The 24,231-nt window shown below is 34.7% G+C and overlaps 1 protein-coding gene and 1 long non-coding RNA gene across 10 annotated transcripts in view; one reads left to right on the top strand and one right to left on the bottom strand.

Annotated features, from left to right (window-relative positions):
• Positions 1 to 24,231, bottom strand: part of LOC149132688 (uncharacterized) — a 962,641-nt gene that overhangs the window by 629,388 nt on the left and 309,022 nt on the right. The gene's annotated exons all lie outside the window — the stretch shown is intronic.
• The window catches only part of LOC106871760 (protocadherin beta-15), a 233,758-nt gene continuing 233,140 nt past the window's right edge, over positions 23,614 to 24,231 (top strand). For both annotated transcript variants that reach the window (XM_089363267.1, XM_089363266.1), the window contains exon 1: positions 23,614 to 23,748. The gene's annotated coding sequence lies outside the window, so the exon portion shown is untranslated. The remainder of the gene's footprint in view (positions 23,749 to 24,231) is intronic.

Genomic DNA, 24,231 nt, shown 5'->3' with positions numbered 1-24,231 from the left:
TCAAAATTTGACGCAAAATGTTTCATGGCTATAAACAGACATCTTATCAACAGTAATTTATTACCAGGTACCTCAGATAGTATATAAGTCAATAAATGGTGGAGTTGTGTTAGCCACACGTGGAGTTGTGTTAACCGCACGTGGAGAGAAAATAGAAAATAATAATAAGGCAGAATGCTAAATTGAAAGCATATTTTAATATAGATGTGCATAAGGAGGATTAAAAAGGATTTCTAACTGGCTTTCATTGCATGGCAAATTTTCAAGAAGAGGTGAAATGAAAATAATGTTTTTGACAAAAATATTAAAAAATAAATATACCAATACATCATATTGTCTTTGAGTTTTTAAAGTTCAATGGTAATCCATGTAGATAATTGTTAGATAGATTAGGATGCATGGAATTAAGAATCCTGTTGTGTTTAAAAAAGGCTGAGAGTTTATGTGTTAAACAGGAAGTGTGGTGTCAAAACAGGAACTGACACAACTAAAGAGTATAAAATCCACAGAATTGTCTTCCCTTACACACACTTCCTGTTTAACACAAACTCTCAGCCTTTTTTGAACACAACATGATTCTTAATGAAATTCTTTACACACATGCATGCGCACACTGGCACACATGCACACGCATATACAGACATATAATTCAGCATATGGTAAATACATATAAAGAAGGGGAAGCTTACAATGTGAAAAGCATAAAAGACAGAAAGAGATAGATAGATAGATAGAGACAGATAGTGAGAGGGGATCTTTTCTGTGGCTATCAAAGATTTTGCAATTTTAAAATTAAGTGAAAATTTTCAAATTTGGTGTAATTTTTTCACAATGAGTCTAATTTTGTGATTAATTTATTCCAGGAAAATTTGGGAAAATGTTACAGATGTTTAAAGTTTGATCATTTTTAACCAACCAGAAAACAAGATTTATAAGCTAATGTTTTCTGTGTGATAGCTGTCTATCACAAAATGAAAGCAAACCATTACTGCAATGACATTCTTAACAAAATAAAAGCAATTACATGTCATATCAAGAGAGAAAGAGTGGGGAGCAGCATACATGAAAGATATACATATACAGAGAAAAAGTGAGAGAGAAAGTTTGGTAAATATATATGGAGTAGGGAAAGAGTAAAAGATAGAGAGAGACAGATAGGACACATACAGAGAAGTAGATTCATAAATCTGAAATTTGAGTTATTTCCCGTGTCAAATTATAGTTTTTGATTAGTATTTACCGTCCCAAACAACCATATCTGGCCTGTTATGCTTACACTTGACATGTTTTGATGGGAATCTTCCACCAGTATTCCTTGTGTTGATATTTGTGTACATATTCGATAACAGAGAGATTCTCTATATTTATTCCAGGACAGTCTTATTTCCGAATGGCACTGTATATCGATTCTGCAATGTAATCTCAAGGTAGTACCTTGATGACATTTTTGGGCTGCTGCTAATCACATGTGATGTCTTCCATAGAAATATGACATGATCTACATTTACAGTTACATTTTAGAACTCCAAGGGCTTCACTGTCTCTTTTGTTGATTAGATATTTGGTAACAATCTCCTGTTCTTAGACTGCAAATGCTTAGCCTCAAAGTGTGATGTGATGTAGTGGTCACAAGTCCAAGAGAGGCTTTGTTTCATGTCAATGTTACTATCTTCTTCAAGTCTACAAAAAACATACCCATGCTTGGTATTTCTTTGGTATGCTGAGCTTTTCACTTCTAGGTATTCTTTGAGGTATGCTAGTCTGGCTGATTTGAGGTTATGTGGTAGGTCATCAGGAAGAGAGTACTGTATGTATGTGTAAATATATGTGTATGTGTGTGATAGTATATATGTGTATATATGTAAGTATATCTTTTATCTTTTACTGGTTTCTGCCCAGGGCTGAGGTCATGCTGGTGCATGTGTATAATTATATGTATGTATGTCTGTAAATGTAATGCATGTGTATATCCATGAGTGCATATGCATGAAGATACAGGGTTCAATGGGTAAATTGTCACCATTTTATATTTTTAATTTTAGGCATACTCATTGTTTGTTTCTGATTTTGTTGACCACACAGTATAATAAGGTTAGTTGAGTACCAACTGTGAGAAAAACAGCACCATGACACAATTCATTCTGCCAGAAATTTGGAAAAGACATGCTGTACTGCATGGCATTTGCATTGGAAGCTCCAATACTAACATTTCAGAATGTTTGGGTTTCAATCTGAGGACATGTACTGAGAGTGATAAAAATCAAACATCCAGTCAACATCATGGTGTTTGGAGGGATCATTAGTGATGGTAATTTTATGCCTCCATTCATCTTTCCACATGGCCTCAGACTCAACACAGAGGCCTACATCAAGAGCCTGGACGAGGTAGTGTTGCCATGGGCCAAGAGGGTGGCTGCTGGAAGACACTACGTCTAGCAACGGAACTCTGCACAAAAGCAGAAGAACCCAGTCATGGGTGTCAGACAATTTCTGCATCCTTTGGTTTGGGTTTAAAAGTTCAAAGTGGACTAAACCTTTCATATCTCACCAAACAGTTAACAACACCTTACATAGGTGAAGACCATTTTTAGCCTGGGATGTATTTCTCCTTTACCTACCCACTGTCTTCAGCACTTGACATTTTTATAGCGAACTCATTTCTCAACAGAGTCACTATTCAGTCCCAAAAAGGTTCATTCGTAAAATGTGGCATCAAAGAAAAGCACACATTTACTCTCTGCACGGGATTAGACTCAGAAAGTTTGTGAGGAACCCATCGACCTAATTTACTGACTTTTCCGACAGCACACAAGTGTCGAAGAATGGTTGAATAACCAAATCCAAGCTTCTCTGCTAATTCTTCGACAGTTACGATGGGATTTTGTTCCACCAGGGTTTGCAGGATGTCCTTGTCAAGCTCTACAGATCTTCCAGGACACAGCTCGTCTTCTAAGCTGTAGTTTCTGGCTTGGAATTTCTGGAACCACCATTGAAACTGGTTTACACTTATTGTCCGGGCACCATACATGGCATTAATATTCCTCATACTTTCTATTGCATTGTTGCCTTTATTGAACTCATAATGCAAAATATGCTGAATATACTCCTTTGTCACTTCCATGATAGCTTTGAAAAAATAACTGTTAAAATCAAACTGCACTCTTCAGAACTTGCACAAAGAATAAGGACAAGGTAAAATTACTACCTGCTTTTATAACAAGTTGATGCTGGTAGTTCATCCCATCCCCTTCCGACTTTTAGTTCATGCAACTGAAAAAAACCACATTATTTGTGGGATGACTTAATAGAAAGACACACACATGCAAAATCCCAACTCACAGACACAGAGACACACACTCACACCGGGACACATGAACACATGCGCATATGTACTAAGATGCCCACATTCACACATATACAGACACACACAAATATATATATACATATACACATATGCGTGCATACATACATACATACATACATATATATATATATATATATATATATATATATATACACACACATGTATTTCCACTAATGCATGTAATTACATTTTGGACGTTCACTTGTCTTATACATATCTGCACTAACTTTCCTCGTTGTTAATGCCATTCACTATATAGGCACAAATGTAATTCTTGCCCAAATAAACTGCACTTCATATTCAAGGTTCTAATGAAGATATAAGGTGTTATTCAGGCCCTCAAGTATGAGTGCATTGCATCTTATAGAAGAAATAATTGTAAGCTAATGAAGTTTCTCACGATAGTCATTTATTCCTTTGACATCTCTCTTTCTTATGTGTGTGTCTGTCTGTGCATGTGTGTATGTGTGTGTGAGAGTGCATGTGTGTGTGTGTGTTTGTGTTTTTGTATACATATATTCTTACTGGTAGGTATAGTTAATCTTTCTCTACACCTGGGTATACCCATCAGCATACACATCTTAGAATTAATCTCATTCTAATTATGGGCAGAACTTCTGGATCTCATCCCTCACATATATGCTTTCAAATTGGTAATGCATTCCAGTATAAATGCTTAAATGAAATTAGTTTGCCTAACTAAATTCTTTATCTTTGAGGCTCCAATAAAATTATAAGGTGTTACTCAAGAACTCAAGCATGAACCCACTGCATCTTATAGCAGAAACAGCTGTACACTAATGAAGTTCATAAGATAATCATTTATTCCTTTGTCATCAATATTTTCCTATATATATATATATATATATATATATATATATATATATATATATATATATATATATAATTAACATAATATGGTAAAAATTCGATATTAATTAATATCAATTTAATACCACGAAACTAGCACATTAAAAGAATCAGAAGGTTCATGAAAAAATATTTTTAGAGATCCTAAAAAGATTATAGTACTTGTGTATATAAGATTGACCAGTGACCGGTCTATCAATATGCTAGAAGAAGCTTACTTAAAAAATTCTCAGATACGGATTCAGCGGAGCAAAAACAGGCGGGCTAGACCAGTGAAAATTGTACATACCTCAATTATCTGCAGACTATAGTTTCAAAATCAATACTTCCAAAATAAAAGTATCTATTTATCTTCAGTACAGATTGCCGATATTTTTACAATCGAACAGAATCTCGTGCTAGTTGTCTTCAACCAGTGAAAACGTGCACGTGATTCTATCCATTATAAAGATTAAAATTCAAAAGTCTTAGTTTTGGCGCGCTGAATCCGGAAAATTTCTCTGCAGAAAATAATTTCTGCTTTGAATTTACCAACTTTGAGAAATGTGATTATGGTTAATTAACATAATATGGTTGCTCCGCTGAATCCGTATATATATATATATGTATATATATATATATATATATATATATATATATATATATATATATATATATACTAGCAGTACAGCCCAGCTTTGCCCGGGATTAAGTTGGAATTATTAAGCTAATCAAGTTCTTTATTTCAAACCAAACTAAGTAACATCGACGTCAAATTTGGGCAGAATCAGTGTTGTGTTGCAACTGGAGTGCATGGGTTGGGAGGTTGATCGGCAGAGGTGATCAGGTTACATATACCAGCCCTTTGAAAACACCACACCATCATCTAACCCCTCTTTGCCCATGGGTTAGGAATCCTTCCAGTAAGGAAATTAGAATGAACAAAAGGGCTCCCGATTCTCTGTGTCAGAAGCAGTTATGTTCAGATCACAACTAAGTCTTTATATATATATATCTGAGAACACGGATGTTACGTACGTAAAATGTTAATGTGTGAAACTGCAGCAGTCCATAGATAATTCTTTATTCTGTATATTTCTCATTTTGTCCTGTTCTGGCATTTTGCGAAATTTTTCTGGAGAACATTATTTTTCTTTGTTGTTGGGTCGTTGATGACCTCTTTCTAGCATATTGGATGTCCGCCTAGTGGTCATCTCTTATACACATGTAATACAATATTTTCTGAATTTTCAGATTTCTTTATATGCTAGGCCACTTGGTTTTAAATTGAATTAATATTCAATTTATCACCCTATCTATATCAATATATATATATATATATATATATATATATATGGGCAACATACACACACACACACGCACATACATACACCAATTGCATACATATTTTTGGTATGCATACATGTTCGTGTGTGTGTGTGTGTTTGTTGCCCGTATATTAACAAAACACTTTTTTCCTCGATGGAAAAAAAAAAAAGCCCGCGCGGCGCTAGAAGGGGTCTTAACTCCTGTTTTTTTGTAAACAATCAAAGCTTTCTCCGACTGGAAAATTGTTAAAAGTTATGGTTGAAAATCGATTCTTACAGCTATACACAGATACCTATGAGAGAAAAAGTTGACGTAAATGCAGATAGGGTCATGACGAATGTCCTCCTAAAATTGGAGCAACATGTGTGCTAATTTGTGGACGTGCATAAATTATATTCACGTACACACACACACATCTTGGCTTTTATATATATACGGATATATATATATATATATATATATATATATCATCATCGTTGTTGTTTAACATCCGCTTTCCATGCTAGCATGGGTTGGACGATTTGACTGAGGACTGGTGGACCAGGAGGCGACACTAGGCTCCAATCTGATTTGACAGTTTCTACAGCTGGATGCCCTTCCTAACGCCAACCACTCCAAGAGTGTAGTGGGTGCTTTTATGTGCCACCGGCACGAGGGCTAGTTAGTCAGTACTGGTGACGGCCACGCACGAAATGGTGTATTTTACGTGCCACCTGCACAGGAGCCAGTCTATCTGCATTGGCAACGATCTCGCTCGAATGTCTTTTCCCGTGTCACTGGCACAAGTGACAGGAAAGCGACGTTGGTAACGATCACGCTGGTGCTATTTACGCCCCACCATGGCCACAGTCTAATGACTGAAACAAGTAAAAGATAACATGCGTTTCTTCTAAGTACTAATTTATAAACAGTCAAGTTGGTCCCCACACAGTTGATAAGCACATAAGAAATAGTGTCCAATCACCTTCAAATAATAAACCACGAATTTTGGAAAACAAAAAGATTATTCAGTGGGATTTCCATTGTGCATAAAGATGTGATGGTCACGTCAGCAACGCCTCTAACCACCAAGGACCAACACAGTGATAAATTTATACAATTTCAAAGAAAGAATACCCAACTTCTGTGATATACAAAATTCCTATCCTAAAATAACAGCGAAAGATAATGAGTGTTATTTTCTTACTACAGATTTAACAAATAAATAAATAAATAAACGAACAACGATTCCTTTGACAACAATTTTCAATCAATAACGAGTGTTCACCTAGCTGAAAGAATCACATAAACTAACTGCAAGATGTTATTTTATGTAAGGGAGGTAACTAATTGTAACGTTATTTTTCCTGTGCCATTTATTCTCAACACAATTACAAAAATAAATCGATGATAATGTTACTTCACAGCAACCGATCTTACTGAACTCTCCTACAAACTAATTCATGATTAACTGTAATAATCCTATAAAATCAAAAAAAAAATACATTAAAAGTATTAATGAGAGTTTTTTGTCAGCACGGCAGGATATGTGTTTTATATACGCTTGTGAGGAGAATCAAGTTGTACGCAAAACCTTTTCAGTCCCTACCCAAACTAGTTAGGTCAATAAAAACAATGCTCAGTCAGTTGGTCAAGTCTGCTGTGGTGATGGGTATATAGACACGGGAAAAAACAGGGGACCTAGTTCGAATGCTTGCAACATTAAAATCTACTGATCTTGATGATGGCAAAATAATAGTGGTTGTGAAGGTGTGTGAAAGTGTGTGTGTGTGTGTGTCAGATGAGGTGGGTTGGCTATTTCTAGAAGAGGTCTTGTTTGTAAACTCAATGTTTATCACTGTATACTGAAAAAGAAAAGATTGGCATTCGACAGTATAGTGTCGTCTGATACACTTCCATCTTTAATTATTTGGTTATAGCTTTGGAAACGTATAGGTAAAGTTAAGACAGAGATTCTAATACTTGCAGCTTAATTCCATACCACACACCCATAACACACACACACACATATATATATCACAGCTATTTTCCAACGAAGATGCTTCTGAAAAGTCTGAAAATTAAATGTTTTTGTGAGTGATGCCAAATATTTTGGTTTTACATTACACACACACCTACACGTGCATACATGCATCTGTGTGTGCTTATGATCATTATAAAGTCTTTATGCCATTTTACATTTGTCTAACATTATGTCTATACACTGAAGAATTAATCAATAAGTATGAATGAAGGAATACAATAATTTTTTAAAAACAGTTTTAATCTTGAGATTGTTAATTTTCAGCAATTCCCACCTTTTTTTTTACATAAACAAACTCTGATGTAACTAGAAATAACTTTTGCAGCTGATTTTCAGTTATACCTTGAATCACATTAGTTATCCTTATCTCCAAGACATCTGAGAATGGAATTTAGTTGAACAAACTATCAACTTTAGATCTCCCTGTAAAATAAACTAAAAATCTGGAACAAAATTATAATAAATTTCTTTTTTGATGGCAGTAAAATAAAGACATCAGGACTTTAAATGCTCTTTAGAGATTGATCCTATGATATATAGAACTAAATTTATATGAATCTTAGATTTCAAAAAGACTATAATTATCCTACAAATTAATCGTAAATAATTTTTAATGACACTTTATAAAAAGAGGTATACAAAGTTACTGCAGACAGAGAACATACACATACACACACACACACTCACATAGACACTGGATTAACATCTAATCATTCCATATTAGCATATATTGTGTTTGAGTTTTTACTGCAGAGTTTTTCCATAAATCTTAATTTTGTAACAAGTATTCTATCAAGCGCTGTTAAGATCCAAATTTCAAGTTTTATTTTATCTAAACACTAATTCTATATGCTTATATTGCCATATATATTCTGCATCAGCTATGTAATAATACTGAAGTCCTCTCACAGCTTGCTTCTACTTCTACCATATTTGTCTCTCGTGCTTATATGTTCATATCAAATGGTTTGTATTCAACTTGTCTCCCTTGAGTCACAATAGCTTCACTTTCTTTACTGTATATATCTTAATTTCCAACAGACAAACATATATTCATGCCTATCCTTTTGTTTGCTTACTATAATAATTGAATCGTGGCATCTGTCAACAAAATACAATAGTCAACACAACTTTATATTCTAATATTTCTTCAGTGCCTTTACAATATTTTACAAAGGTAAAGTAAATATATCAAGATAATAAATATAGACACAAAAAGACACACACTCATACACAACAAATTAGAAAATAGAATATAATAAATATATATTGATTTTAATTTTGTCCATACAATGTTACATACTCAATTACTTAATACATTATAAATATGACTATAACAATATGAATAAATATTTCAATATTACTAAAAATAACAATAACTATCTTCCTCATAAATATGGCATACATGCACATTAAAATATTATCTTATTGTATTTATTTTGCAATGAGATTACAACTATAGATTTAACAGTTCTTTTATTTTATCATTAAATATTCTTAGTTTCTAACATTCCTCGTACATAGTATCAGATGTTCATGCCATGGTACATGTACCTCAAGGCATATGCAAAAGAAATTGCAAGGACAGCCAAGAGTTATAACTCTGGAATTTTCAACTAATCACAACCAACTAAACACATTATATATATCTGAGGAATGTATAGTGTGGAGGGCTTTTCATTGTTACCATTATTTGGGGTAATTTTCTTGAAGATTGACAGGCAAAAAGTAAGATCAGAACATGTGTTGCACCTCTCACAGTAAAGATTACTCTTAATAACTCCCATATTTCTAATTTCATTTGTATTTTTATAGTAGCATATAAACAAATACAGAACATGATTTCCCACTAGCTGTTCTTGTTTTTGACATTTTCAGCTATCCTGACTGTAATTTGAAACAATGTTCCTTAAATTTGATATAATTTAACTGAGGTTCTCATCTGCCACTTACTCAAAGACTCCAGTATCATGAAAAACAAAATAGTTATGTTAACAACGCAGCAAACAATATGTTTTTGTAGCTGCTGTTGCTCCAAGTCAGCCTATGTGAACAGATCTAGAGGTAAAGTCATTCCAGATATGATCATCCTGTCTTTTTGCATAGGGCTGACTAAATTATCCATTATTTCTTTCTTTGGGTGACCTTAGGATGATTTAGCTGCTATATCCAGCTGGTTGAGTAGCTATATAGAGGTTTCCAAGTCTCTAAAAAGTTGAATTTCTTAGCTAAAATTAATTTTAACAAATATCGTTCCATTACCATGTTACCTGCTTTTTTTCCATATTAATCATTTATTTAATAAGGGCTGAGCTTTCAGAAAATAGTTTATGTAAAGGATATGTGAATGTATGTGAATTTAGAGCACTTCAAATTCCAGTATGCTTTAAATATACTTGTATCTAATACAACTGTGTGTGTGTGAGTGAGTGTGTGTGTATGTGTGTGTGTACATTGGTGTGAGAGAGTGTGTTTATACATACATGTACAAACACATATGTACACACATACACATTCATACATCCATCTTTCCATCCATCCATCCATCCAGACATACATATATACATATGTGCATTTATTTGACATGTGATGAACAGAAACTGAATTGTTCAATACAATCTTAAAAATCTGAAAAAGATTAAATTAATAGTGCCTGAATAGATAAATAAATAAGTAAACAAATAAAAAGAAATAATAATTCCATTGATGCTAATGATAACCCTTTCTACAAAGATACATAATATACATAACAGATGCTGTCTTTTATTTCTACTCACTTCTTTGTGTTTTATCCAAATTTACTTGCTGCTGCTATTGTGGAGAAATTAAGATTTTTAGTCATATTCAAAATTTATTGCATCACCTAGTTTTCAAAATTTCTTATAATTTCTTACCACTTACCAAGATCAGTCAACTGAAGCAAAACACTCACTAAGTATTTACTAATTTTATAAGAAAAGAGAGCATAAGTGAGCAGCTGCTGTATTACAAATATGATAGATGAAACTTTGAAAAAAAAAGAAAAAAGGTTAGTGGGTAAATGAATCATTTAATCTCAAAACTCAACTCTTGGCATATTGATTGTTATTAATATAACTTTTTGAAGTGTTTTCTGAATACATCAAAAAAATGTTTTAAATACATATAACCTTATTGTTATACTATAGGTTTTCTGGGTAATTAAGCTAATTAAAAAAAGAAATTTCTCTCTGTAGTGTTGTGTTAAGTTTAGTCACTGATTATTTTCAGTGCCATATTTCTAGATATAATCATTGTCTAGTGTAAATTTATTACTGCATATATATATTAAATCATGGAGTGGCTGTGTGGTAAGTAGCTTGCTTATGAACCACATGGTTCCGGGTTCAGTCCCACTGCATGGCACCTTGGGCAAGTGTCTTCTACTATAGCATCAGACCAACTAAAGCCTTGTGAGTGGATTTGGTAGATGGAAATTGAAAGAAGCCCATCGTGTATATATATATATATATATATATATATATATATGTATGTGTGTATATATGTTTGTGTGTCTGTGTTTGTCCCCCCAACATCACTTGACAACTGATGCTGGTGTGTTTACGTCCCCACAACTTAGCGGTTCAGCAAAAGAGACTGATAGAATAAGTACTAGGCTTACAAAGAATAAGTCCCAGGGTCGATTTGTTCAACTAAAGGTGGTGCTCCAGCATGGCTACAGTCAAATGACTGAAACAAGTAAAAGAGTAAAGAGTAAAATAGTAAATATTTTAGACGCAATGAAAATTTTAGGAAAATAAAAAGAAACTAAGTGGAAATTTTACCAGTGTGTGTGTTAAATTTTAAGGCACAATAAGAAAATGACTCTCCCCAGACACAACTAAATATTTTAGGTTATTCGTAAACTCATTAGAGTGTCACATGAAATGCCTTGCAACATTTACTATTGAGGCAGCAAGCTAGCAGAATTGTTAGCACACCAGACAAAATGCTTTGATAGGCGATCTCAACAACACCTTTGTTTCAGATGTTGTTCAAGCTGGAATTTTAGTGGCAAACCAAACTGAGTATTTATAGTACATACCTATTACATTATGTCATTAGACGCAATTTTTTTTACATGTATATATGTATGTGTGTGTGTGTGTGTGTGTGTGTGTGTGTGTGTGTGTGTGTGTGTGTGTGTGTGCATATGTATGTATGTATACACACACACATAAATATATACATATGACAAGCTTCATTTTGATCTACCATATTTAGTGACAAGGCTTTTGGTTGACCCAAGGCTAGAGTAAAAGACATTTGCCCAAGATGCCTACAGAGAGACTGAACCTGAAACCATGTAGGTGGGAGGTTTTAGTCATAGGACTGCAGCCATGGTGGACCACCACTTTAGTTTATTTTCTATTAGTTTTGAACTTTGTTCCCCAAATTACTGTTCTTCTCAAAGTGCTATGGACCAGACTTTATGACGAAAATGTCATGTTCAGCACATTTTGCCATTTGAAGACTTGACTCTGAACCACAATAATGCAACATCGTCTGACACACTGTACTGTAATTCATGTACATAAAAACTTATGCAATGAAAACACTGTAGACCTCCTCTTGGAAACCTTCATCACCAAAATGAGTGAGGATAGAAAAATTTTTGGAATGATTTGAAGCATTACTTTCCCATATAAATGAGGTTGAGCTCATCTTGGAGTGTAACAGTATCTTCTGGAGTTTGGATAGTCATTGATAGTTTTGCATCATCAGTGTAACTCAATAGTTTGGATATGTGCACTTGTGATAGGTCAATGATAAATAATTATAGTCCTAGAATTGTTCTCTGAGGCAAACCACTTATTATAGGTGACTTTGCAGAGTGAAAACCATTTGCAACAACAGATTGTCTCCTACCATGTAGGAAATCCAAAAGCCATCCTCTGAGTTTTCCTGTGATACTAAGATCCCTTAACTTATGATTGATGATCCCAATCTTGTTAAATGCCTTAAGAAAATCAAAGTATATACAGTCAGTGTCCTTTCCTCTCAAGAGATTATTAAGAATGGTCTTATGGTGTTGTAATAATTGTGAAAGGCAACTTCATCCAGTCCAAAAACCATGCTGTATATCATCTATGAGGTTGTTTAATTCTATTTGGGATAATGCTTCTGATAATTTGATAAGTCTGAGATGGGAGAGAATCAGGTCTGTAATTTTTAGCTTCAGTCCTGTTACCATCCTTGTGTATAGGTGTTAGCATTGTCATTAAGTAGGTCTGGGAATTTTCCGGTATCTAGTGACTTTTGAAATAGTATCTCTAATGGCTTCATGAGGTTGTTTTTGCACATTTTTAGCAGTATGGCTTGGAGACCATGTAGTCTAGATGCTGAGTTTGAATCTTGGTCATTAACTGTAAGTTATAGTGTCATCGTCCATAATATCATTAATTTTCAGAATAGCAACAGATTTTTAGGATTCCAGGTTATGTATGTAGACATTATTAAGTGTGATTTAGCATTTAGTAGTAATGGTGGTGGTGTTGCTGTAAGATGAGTGGTTTGGCATTGGCTGGTATTACTTGTATGAATTGTGCATCCTGTCCCAGGAAAATGGGTGAAGCTATAGTCATTGTATATGCACAGTCTCTCGCATTGTGAGTTGTGGCATATTTTGGGGTTCCATGTGTTCATGATTTTACTTTATTTACAGTTGGCAAATTTATCATGGAGCTGTTAGGTATACATTCAGATTGAAGTGGATAGTGGGGAGAAAGGAGTGGTTCTTTACTAATTGGAATAGTAGTAGTGGTAATAGTAGTAGCAGTAGAATAGGCTGACAATGGTGATGATGGATCTCTTAAGTTATTCTGAGAAGAATTTAAGTGGCCTGACTGTGATGTTTAATAAGTTATCAATTGTTCCAGTATTGAAGAGTGACAGCCAATGATGATCATCTTGTTGCTATTGTCTAGTTGTGGTAAGGGTAATAGCAGTAGAACATAATGACAATGATAATGATGGGTCACTAGTGATATTTCCAGGAAATGAGGAAGTGGACAGTTAGACTGTGAAGGGCTCTTGATTGTGGAGTTTAATATTTCTTCAATTGTGTTAGTATTGAGGAGTGGCCATGGTTTTTGTCGTTACACATATACATACACACACATATATACATACATATATATATATATATATATATATAAAATTTAATTCAATTTTTTAATGTTGAGGATGCTTTAGCTCAGTAATATATCTTTCTAGGGATTTTGGTTGGGGTTTCTTTTCATTTATTTTAGTTCTTTGTTCTTATTTTTTTCTAAGCCTAGGGAAGTTAAGTAGGATGTGCAGTATTGAATTTTGCACCCCCGACAAAATTTTAGGGGGTGTAAGTGCACCCTCTATTCCCAGGGCCTTGCTTGTGCCAAAATTTGAAATTAATATTTACTCTGGCTACTTGAATTCTGATTTCAAATCCCACTAAAGGAAGTTTTGCCTAGCATCACGAAAATAAATTACCAGTCTAGGCCAGTTGACAGGTAGAACTGTCAGAATATCAGATGTGATTCTTCCCAGTATTTGATTCAGCTCTTTGCACTTTGAAATCAAATTCCAGTATGGTCTATATGGGTGGTGAACTTACTCTGTTGCTTGTTTTATCACCACTACCTTTCCCTTATGTACATTTAGCAGTGAAGTCTACTTTGTTGCAAGTATTTGGATAAGGTTTCTTTCTTTTTTAAGGATATTTCCTCTCTCACTCTCACCAGTTTCAGAGGCCCTGAAATAAGTCATGGGCACTGCTCTTCTTGACTAAGCAACAAATAAATAAATAAATAAATAAACAGTTGAATAACTGCAGACATGGCTATTTGGTTAAGAAATCTCCCTCACAACAAGGTTTTTGGATTCATTTCCACAGTGCAGCACCTTGGGCAAGTGTCTTCTAGCCCCAAGTTAACCAATGTTGTGTTAGTGAATTTGGTGGATGGAAAATGAACTGAAAGTGACATCTTTGTGTATAAAATTCCCTGTCCCCATTCAGAAATACTGATTTCTAATATTGACACAAGGTTTCAGACTTCCTGTTTTTTTAATCATGGATAGGGGCCGGCATAACTAATTGGTATTAAAGTTTGCTTTGTAACCACATGGCTTCAGGTTCTATCCCACTATAAAACACCATAGGAAAGTGTCTTTTATTTTAGTTTTAGGTTGACCAATATATTGTGAGTAAAACTAGTAGATGAAAATTACAAAAGAAGCTAGTTGTATGTGTGTGTGTGTGTAAACAATGTTCTGTAGCTAGGTGTTTCAACATGTGGAGACAAGTGGAATAAATATATTTTACTTGAAAAACAGCTAAGAGTTAGCAACAGAAATGGCACCCAGCTATGAAATACTACCTCAATAAGTCTCATGCAACCCATGCCAGTGTGGAGAAAAAAATAAAATTAACCCCAAAACAATAAGGATGGTGACTGTGATGGTCTAGTCAATTAAATTAACTTCAGTATATAAAGATGAACAGGAAACTTGACTCTAATGAGATTTGAACTCAGAACATAAAAAGTAGCAGCTGAATTATGTAAAATGTTTTGTCTGATACTTTACCAGTTCTACCAGTCCATTATACTTCCATTGAAATTGGCTTGGCTTGGCTTCATGCCCTTGCTTGAAGGGGCTGGGGTCATTCCAAGTTAGTCGTCCCAGAGGCATCATCATGCACAGAGCCAACAAGGTCCACCAGTACTCTCCATTGCTGGTGGTCCAGTGCCAGCCCCTCTGTATCTTCCAAGGTGATGTTGAACCTCAGGAGATCATCACCAATCATGTCCAGCCATCTAGTCACTTTAGCCTGGAAGACAAAGTTCTGCATCTACAATGTATCGGCCCTCTCCATTGAAATAGTACAATATATAGTAGTAAACTGTCAGATGATTTGGGCATTTATTTTGTTTTTGCCTGTATTTCATGCTCATTGCTATTCAACCATTTAATGCTACTCATTATCCATGTGAATCGGGTCAATGCTTACGCTCAGCAATTCTAAAAATTATGGAAGTTTAATTGGAAAAATATTGTGCATTGAGTACATGGAAGTTTTAATGTAAATATTAGTTCCCAAACTAATATTTACAATATTAAAATTTTCAAGTACACAAGCTGAAACAAATACAGATGCAAAACATTTAGGTATTTTATTTTACTACGTTTTTGTATGCAGCTTGCAAGATTCTTGATGTGAATTTGTGTGTTGAAACAATTGTATCTGGGGAGGGTCACTATGTTAAAACCAATTAAAATAAACACATGCACTTGTTCAAAACCACTTCTCTATTTTGCCCACTAACTGTCCAATGGTCTATTTAATGTGTTGATTGAACAATAAATCAGTTGTTAGTTTTCTGTTAGAGTCCTTTTGCTGCTATTCACAATGTCATCAATGACATGTCCTCACTTTGAGTCTGTCTGAGAACTAGTGATATGCCTTTGAATATGTATGTACATACGTACGTGTGTATGTAGATGTCATCATCATCATCATTTAACAGCTGTTTTCTTTGCTGGCATGGACTGGACTGTTTGACAGGAGCTGGCCAGCTAAAGAACTGCCTGGGCTCCATGTCTGTTTTAGCCTAGTTTCTATAGCTGGATGCCTTTCCTAACACCAACCACTTTACAGTATACTGGATGCTTTTACGCAGTACTGGCACTGGTGCTTTTTATATCCAACCAGCACCCACAAGCCCACAATATTGAGGGTGCTTACTTATGAGTACATTGTGTTGAGCATGTCTGTACGTTTGCATAAGTGCATTCTTATGTATATGTGTTTTTATTTGTGTGGATGATGAAACCTTTTGTTTTTGAGTAGGTAAGCGTCTATGTGTACACTTGTGTATGTGTTCATGCATGCATGTGTGTGTGTATGTGTGGTCATGTTCTTGTGTGTGTGTATGCAGGAGCATAGATGTGTATGGTTGTGTACAGGAACTGTTCACAACAATATGTATGTATCTTTAAGGATTTCTGTGTATCCCACTGACATTCTAATACCCCCCCCCTATATATATATATATATATATATATATATATATATATATATATATATAGGAAAATAATAAAAAATAATAATAATATGGCAGAATGCTAAATTGAAAGCATATTTTAATATAGATGTGCATAAGGAGGATTAAAAAGGATTTCTAACAGGCTTTCATTGCACGGCAAATTTTCAAGAAGAGGGGAAATGAAAATAATGTTTTTTTACAAAAATATTAAAAATATGAAAAAATAGATATACGAATACATTATATTGTCTTTGAGTTCAATGGTAATCCATGTAGAAAATTGTTAGATATGTTAGGATGCATGGAATTAAGAATCATGTTGTGTTTAAAAAAGGCTGAGAGTTTGTGTTAAACAGGAAGTGTGGTGTCAAAACAGGAAGTGTGTGTAAGGGAAGACAATTCTGTGGATATTATACTCTTTAGTTGGAGTTCTGGACTCTTTGTCAACAGGAAGTTTATGTCTGATCTTAGAGAAACAAGAGGTAAATTTATATGTATTTCAATGGGTAGGCGAGAGAAAGGAATATGGTCACCGAGGAGTTTGTATGTTAAGAAGCGTTTGGAATTTCTCTATAAAAAGATTCTCCCTGTTGATTCTTTCTTGTGTAGAGATTCTGTCTTTACACTGATAGAAAGGGAATATAAAGAATTTAGGGTTTTATTTTTGGCGCAAGAGTCTATGTGGCCACAGACCTTCAGAAGAATAAAGGACAAAGTCAACTTTAGTAAGATTTGAATACAAAAAGTAAAGGGTTGTAACTAAATACCACAAGCCGACCACTAAGTATTATTTTACATTTTATTATATACACTTATGTATACAATTGCAGGCATAGGTATGTGGTTATGAAGTTAACTCTGCAACAATTTTGGTCTGAGGTTTGGTCCCACAGCCTAGCATTCTGGTTCAGTGTCTTCTATTATGGTCTCAGGTCCAATGCCTGCTGAGTAAACCTGGTAACTGTACAGAAGCACCTTGTACACACACACGGACACACATTCATTCACATATGCAGATTTGTATGAATATGTGAGTGTGTGCATGTGACTAGCTGTATCTACATTTATCTATATGCTGACACTGCTTGTAAAAACAGCACCTTTGTTTATATTTCACAATTTAGTGATGTGACAAATACATATTATTAACTTAGGTATCAAACTTTAAAATAAGAACAGGAGTTTCTATGATTGACTAAACTTTTCAAGGTATGGCTTAAGTTCTGTAACTTAGCGTGGCCTAAGTTCTCTAACTGAAACAAGTAAAGAAGTGAGAAGTCTCAACCTAAATGAGAAATGTGTTATTTCTTTTACAATTTTTAGTAGTGTAGTATAATTAATTAAGCAAGGTATGTTAATCCTGGAGAGGTGGAAGGTATCCAATGAAATATTGTTAATTATCTTGAGAGAAAAGCTGAACATAAGAAGCGTCAGTAGTGGTGTGCAAGAGAGACGATTGCGCTGGTTTGGACATGTGGTGAGAATGAATGAGGATAGCTGCGTGAAAAAGTGTCACTCCCTGACAGTTGAGGGAACCCGTGGAAGAGGTAGGCCCAGGAAGACCTGGGCTGAGGTGGTGAGGCAAGACCTTCGAACATTGGGCCTCACCGAGGCGATGACTACTGACCGAGACCTTTGGAAATGTGCTGTGCGTGAGAAGACCCGGCAAGCCAAGTGAGATCGTTGCCAGTGCCCCTGGACTGGCTCTTGTGCGGGTGGCACATAAGATGTACCATCCTGAGCGTGACCGTTGCCAGTGCCGCCTGACTGGCCTTGTAGGGTTTTCGAGCGAGATCGTTGCCAGTGCCCCTGGACTGGCTCTTGTGCGGGTGGCACATAAAAGACACCATTTCGAGCGTGGCCGTTTTCGTGCGGGTGACACGTAAAAGCACCCACTACACTCTCTGAGTGGTTGGCGTTAGGAAGGGCATCCAGCTGTAGAAACTCTGCCAAATTAGATTGGAGCCTGGTGTAGCCATCCGGTTGCACCAGTCCTCAGTCAAATCGTCCAACCCATGCTAGCATGGAAAGCGGACGTTAAACGATGATGATGATGATGATCTAATCTGACTTCCTACCATCTGCCTCAAGGAAGCAGAGAAAATTATGTTCTAAAAGATACATACAGTTGAACTTTAAGCCTTAATCAAGAATCTATTCAAAAAAAGGGTTTAACCCATTAGCAATAAGTTTACTCTGTCAAATATAATACTTATTTATTCACAATGTTTTGATTTAAACTGCATTATCTCATATCTTTGAGATTTCAGTGATGTAATTGTTTATATGTAGAATGATGTTCATGGTAGGTGCGAGAGACCAGATCTGGCTGGTTTGAACACAAAACTGGAAAAATATTTTAGCTAGATATGGCTGGTTTAAATGCTAAAGGCTTTAATAGAAATGTTGACTAGAGCTCTGCTGAAAAAAAAATGTTTTTCAGTACGATCTCTCTGTGACCATTTCATATTTTTGTCTATCAGCAATTACATTGCCTAATCTGAACTTTCTTTCTTGTAAGATTTTAAGATGTGATTTGAAGAAGGTATTACTGCTAGTTTTGAAGGAGATGTTGCTGGTATTGAGAAAGAGCAAATTCTCACAGCATAACAGAATACAAAAATAAGGCTCCATTATTCAAAAAACAAAAGTTAGTTTCCTGATGAATGAAAGATTCTTTAAAAATAAAAGAGACAAGTACGCTGCCAAAACACTACATCACTAATATGATAGTCAACACTGTACAAAATCAGTGGGTATAACATATTGCTAACATTACCAATAACTTTCTACAATTGCTTTTCTATGTATCAGAAAGTTATATTAAAAACAAATATAAAATAATATTCATTAGAAGGCTTAATCAAATAAAACATGAATATAAATGCTTACCTTCAAAAATATAAAATATTAATGGGTCACTCTAAAAAGAAAACAAACACTTTAGGTACAGCAAATACTGAAGACCTGATATTATTTTCTACAGCAGCAATGAAAAATTCAGACTTCTTCAATAAACTCACCTTTAAAACAAAGATTATATAGTTATGTCACTAAACTGTACAAGTATATATCCTCAATAACGACAAGAAAACTACATCTGAAATACAAAACAAATGCTGAAGATTGTCCTACATAGGAGCCTCTATGCAAGTTGCTCAATCATGAAATGGCATCCAAGTCTCCTTAAAATTATACTCTATTATTTTTGATGAATACACTAGATAATATAGTATTAGATATTCCTTCAAATGACAGGATGGTCACAACCAAAATGCCTTGACAATAGGTCTGTCCTATCAAGGTTGAGCTGGTTCTAAACAAGAATACTATATACATATTTTTTTTTTTTATCTTAAGCATATTTGTAATCAGCTCAGCAGTCTACTCGATCTACTCAAATAAAGCAGATTTGATTCTTCATCAATGACAAAACAGCAAATGGTAGGTAATTGCAGTAATACTCCATAGAATGTAAGCCATTGTTCTGTTTTGAACATTCCTCCATCCTAATCTAAACAAACCTTGCCTCATCTCTCCCACTTAATGTCTGATATTGTCATAAGGATGACATAGTGATGTACACCGTCTTGAGTATTTTTGAAACTGGCAGAAACCATCCTTTACTAGATCTGTTCACAGTCAGTTTCTTCCAGAGTGAGATGGAGAAAGAAGGGATAGAATCAATTCTACTAGAGTTAGGTACTTTATTTATTGCTCCTAAAAGGCAAAGGTGTTCTGGGTGGGATCTAAACTCAGAGAGCAGAGAGCCAGTGCCATCTTAAGGTATGAACACACTGGGTATTTACCCAGAGGTCCACAGCTCATCACTTTGCTTAAGGGTTTATAATACTGTTGAAATGAACTGCTGAGTGCAAGAACAAATATTGCATGTAATCTATCTTATACTCTAAATGACTGCTAATTCATCAACTCAAATCAAGCTAAACATTATTTTTGGAGATGGACAAAGTTGGATTATAAGATGAAAGAAATAAAAATGTATAACATTCATGTCACTCTAATTATAATTAGTGTCTTAATAGGAGTGAAGTTATTACAACTGTGAATCCAAATAGAGATACAGTCTTGGCTTATCTATTGCTTGTCTGGAAAAAAAGCATCCATTCACAAACTAAATAGGTTTTTTTTAATGTGCACAAGATTCTAGATTTAGAGAAAAGAAAAAGAAATTGTAATTGACCAAAGTAATTGATTGCTTGAAGATCTTTGGAGTCAAATACTTCAGCAGAAATGAAGGTGAATGTTGGACTTAGGAAACACCAACAAGTTGGAATTGTTCCACTTTGATGGGAGATTTTTCAGATTTTTGTTTACACAGTGCCCTTGGAAATGCCCTTTGAAAATGCTGTTAGAAATGCTCTTTTTAGTAAAATATTAATTTTCAAAAATTTATAGGTGCAGGCATGGTTGTGTGGTAAGAAGCTTGTGTCCCAACCACATGGTTCCAGGTTCAGTCTTCTACTATAGCCTCAGGCCGACCAAGCCTTGTGAATGGATTTGGTAGACGGAAACTTAAAGAAGCCCAACATAAATATATATATATCTCTATACATGTATATATTTGTGTGTGTGTGTCTGTATTTGTCCCCATCACCATTGCTTGACAACTGATGTTGGTGCGTTTGCGTCCCTGTAACTTAGCGGTTCAGCAAAAGGAACTGATAGAATAAGTACTAGGCTTGGGGTTGATTTGTTCGACTAAAGGCAGTGCTCCAGCATTGCCACAGTCAAATGACTGAAACAAGTAAAAGAATTTTTTTATCTTTAAACCGACCAGCTTTAATCAACTTTGTGGGCACTACGTACAATGATTTTTGTGGTGAGGACTAGGCACTTAAAAACTATTGGAGAATCCTTTACGGTAAAAAAAAAAAAATACATCTTTAGACGTAAGGTGTGTGACTAATGGAAGATTTGGCTTTTCTTTCTAGCATATCCTATGATCACCTTCCTCATTTCTTTCTCACTCCGACAAGAATTTGTTTTTCGATATTTTCTCCCCATTAATAGCATAAACTCATTTATGCTATTAAAAAATTTTCTATCAACTCTAAACCTTACCGGTCGTGGGATATGCTACAAACAACAGCTAAATCTCCTTTAAATCACACGCCTTTCTCTCTCTTTCTCTCTTTTCTTTTATTGAAAAGAGAGAAAGTTCTAAAAACTTTGTAACTGACTAAACACATGAGACTACTCAGTGGTTCGATCTGTTAAAAATAGCAGCCAAAACTCCCTGAACTCACTTTACACTTTAGAAAATAGAAGGTAAGTCACGCTGGATAATATTATCATCCTTTAAACAGAAGGCCTTCAAACATGAGTCTGCTCGATCAGAAGTAAGGTAAAGAAAGAAATTATATTGGGCCATCCTTCGATACTAGTATTTTTTTTACGGAAACTGCCGAATTGATGTAAACAAATGCACGAGGTCCTTTGACAGAAAAAGTAATCGTAACGAAAGATCGCCAAATTTTAGCGACGAGAAAATGTGATTATTCATTTTCACTGGAACTAGCTGGAAAAATAGCGGAATGGCAATAAAAAGAAATCGAAATAGTGTCGTTAATGCAACGAGCCGAGATTCTATTAACAAAACAATGCATTTCTCAGCTTGTAAGCACAAACGCACTTTACAAGCGCGCATAAACACTTTCACTTATATCACACAACCACGCACTAGAGGGCGGCCAAAGTGAAACTGCTTTCAATTTTGTTTGAGATGAGACAATGAAACTCCCACTTAGATGAAAAGTGAAAGTTACAATGTATAAAAAAAACAATATCGATATTCAATCATTTTCTGTGTTGTGCGTGTTTTGTACTTTCTCTTGAAAGAATTGTACTTGAACTAAAAGGCGAGATTACACAGTTGTTCGATTCGCAAGAAATAATAGCTAAACAACCCCAAAATGATACCCTCTTTAAAAAAAAAGTGGACAGTAGATAGGGTACAATGGATGATGTACTCGTTTATGTTTTAAAAGAAAGTGCTGGCAACGTGCTATAAGGAAAGATGCGAAGGGAGAACGATTTCAGCCGTAAGCATGACCGAATAGAGCTAAACAGATTTAGCAGCAAACTGTATTTCTTATAATTGTTATAACCGTCGATCTTTAACGTTAAAAAAAAATGAAAAGAAAGAAAGAAAACTGGTAAACTTTTATCTAAGGTTATACCAAACCTTCAAACCTAACAGGGCGATGAATTTTCAAGGACAGTTTATGAAAAATGGTTCCAACTGACCGAAAGCTAAAAAGTTCCACATTCGGAGACTTTCGCTTTGGGTTGGTACAAAATACTTTGAATAAAGAAAACCAAGTAATTTTGTTATATTTCACACATTATTTTCCCCACGCACACACTATTAAAATTTATCTATTACTTATTTTAAATACATATTTTTTTCAAGTGGAAAATTCGCAATTTATATTCTTTTTTTTTTTTCGGATTTTTCCAAATTTAATAAGAATTAGATATAATTTTTTTGTTTGTCATACGCATATAAATACGTACATACATGTACACGCACACAAATATATACATGCATAAATACACACAGAAGTAATTTTCATCACAACAATAGAGTTATAGAATGACATTTAGCAAACAAAAACAAAAGTTTCGAGAACTGAAAGCTTTTATTACGAGCCAAAGTGAAAGCCACAATTTTAATTTTACGTTTGAAAAATGAACATAGACACATACACACAACATCTACTGCATTATTTGCCTAACTTTTTAATACATACTATTTTAAAGTCCGATCTTCATTCTATGTTGAATAAATCAAAATTTCTTTGGAATGGTAGATGCCGTAAATCCTTTCACTGTAAATAATTTCCAGCTCTGGATAACTGAAATCGGTCATTGGAATTATATCTTTAGTAACTTTTGTTTCTCTTTCTTTTATTGCAGATCAATTGAAAAGAATATGATCTGAAATGCAAAGATTTTTGCGAAGTGACGTTGCAGTTATGCCCCTTTAACGCTGAACAATGATAATTTTTTCCTCTGCGATAATTAAATGGGAGATATTTATTAAATATCCGTCGTAAATACTTAAATGACCGATAAATAATATAAAGTGACCAAAAACAATCAAATCACTCCAGGTAAGTACAACTTTAAAACTGTTACGTTTTATATTCATATTTCCTTTTCCCCTATCCCTCTTTCTCCCGTATCTCTCTCCCCACCTTCCTTTTGCACTATTAATCCATCCTACAAGCATTCACACGAGTTAGAAGGGTGGAGCATCTCGACGGTCACCCGACTTGGTTTAAATCTACAAATAGCTATCAAATCTTCCTTCAAAATGACATCTTATCCAAGAAAAGTGGAGAGCACCATATATTAGCTAACGAAAGTTCTAGAGATCCTTAAAATGAAAGGATGGTCACAGCCAGAATATATTTAATTATAGAAGTGTATGCTCGATTAGACTTCATCAAGGAGCTACAACAGTATGCACTATAACATTCACTAAAGCAAAGCATTTTTCGACCCCCACCCATTACCTCTTCTGACTTCTCTCACAAACCAGCACATGTTCACACACACACAAAGATGCATTTTCCCTCTTGTTTTCTTTACAC

Source organism: Octopus bimaculoides, chromosome 14 (genome assembly GCF_046866305.1).
Source record: "Octopus bimaculoides isolate indiv1 chromosome 14, ASM4686630v1, whole genome shotgun sequence".
Lineage (NCBI taxonomy): Eukaryota > Metazoa > Mollusca > Cephalopoda > Octopoda > Octopodidae > Octopus > Octopus bimaculoides.
Note: the sequence above shows the minus strand (reverse complement) of the source record. Positions and strands in the feature narration are given on the sequence as shown.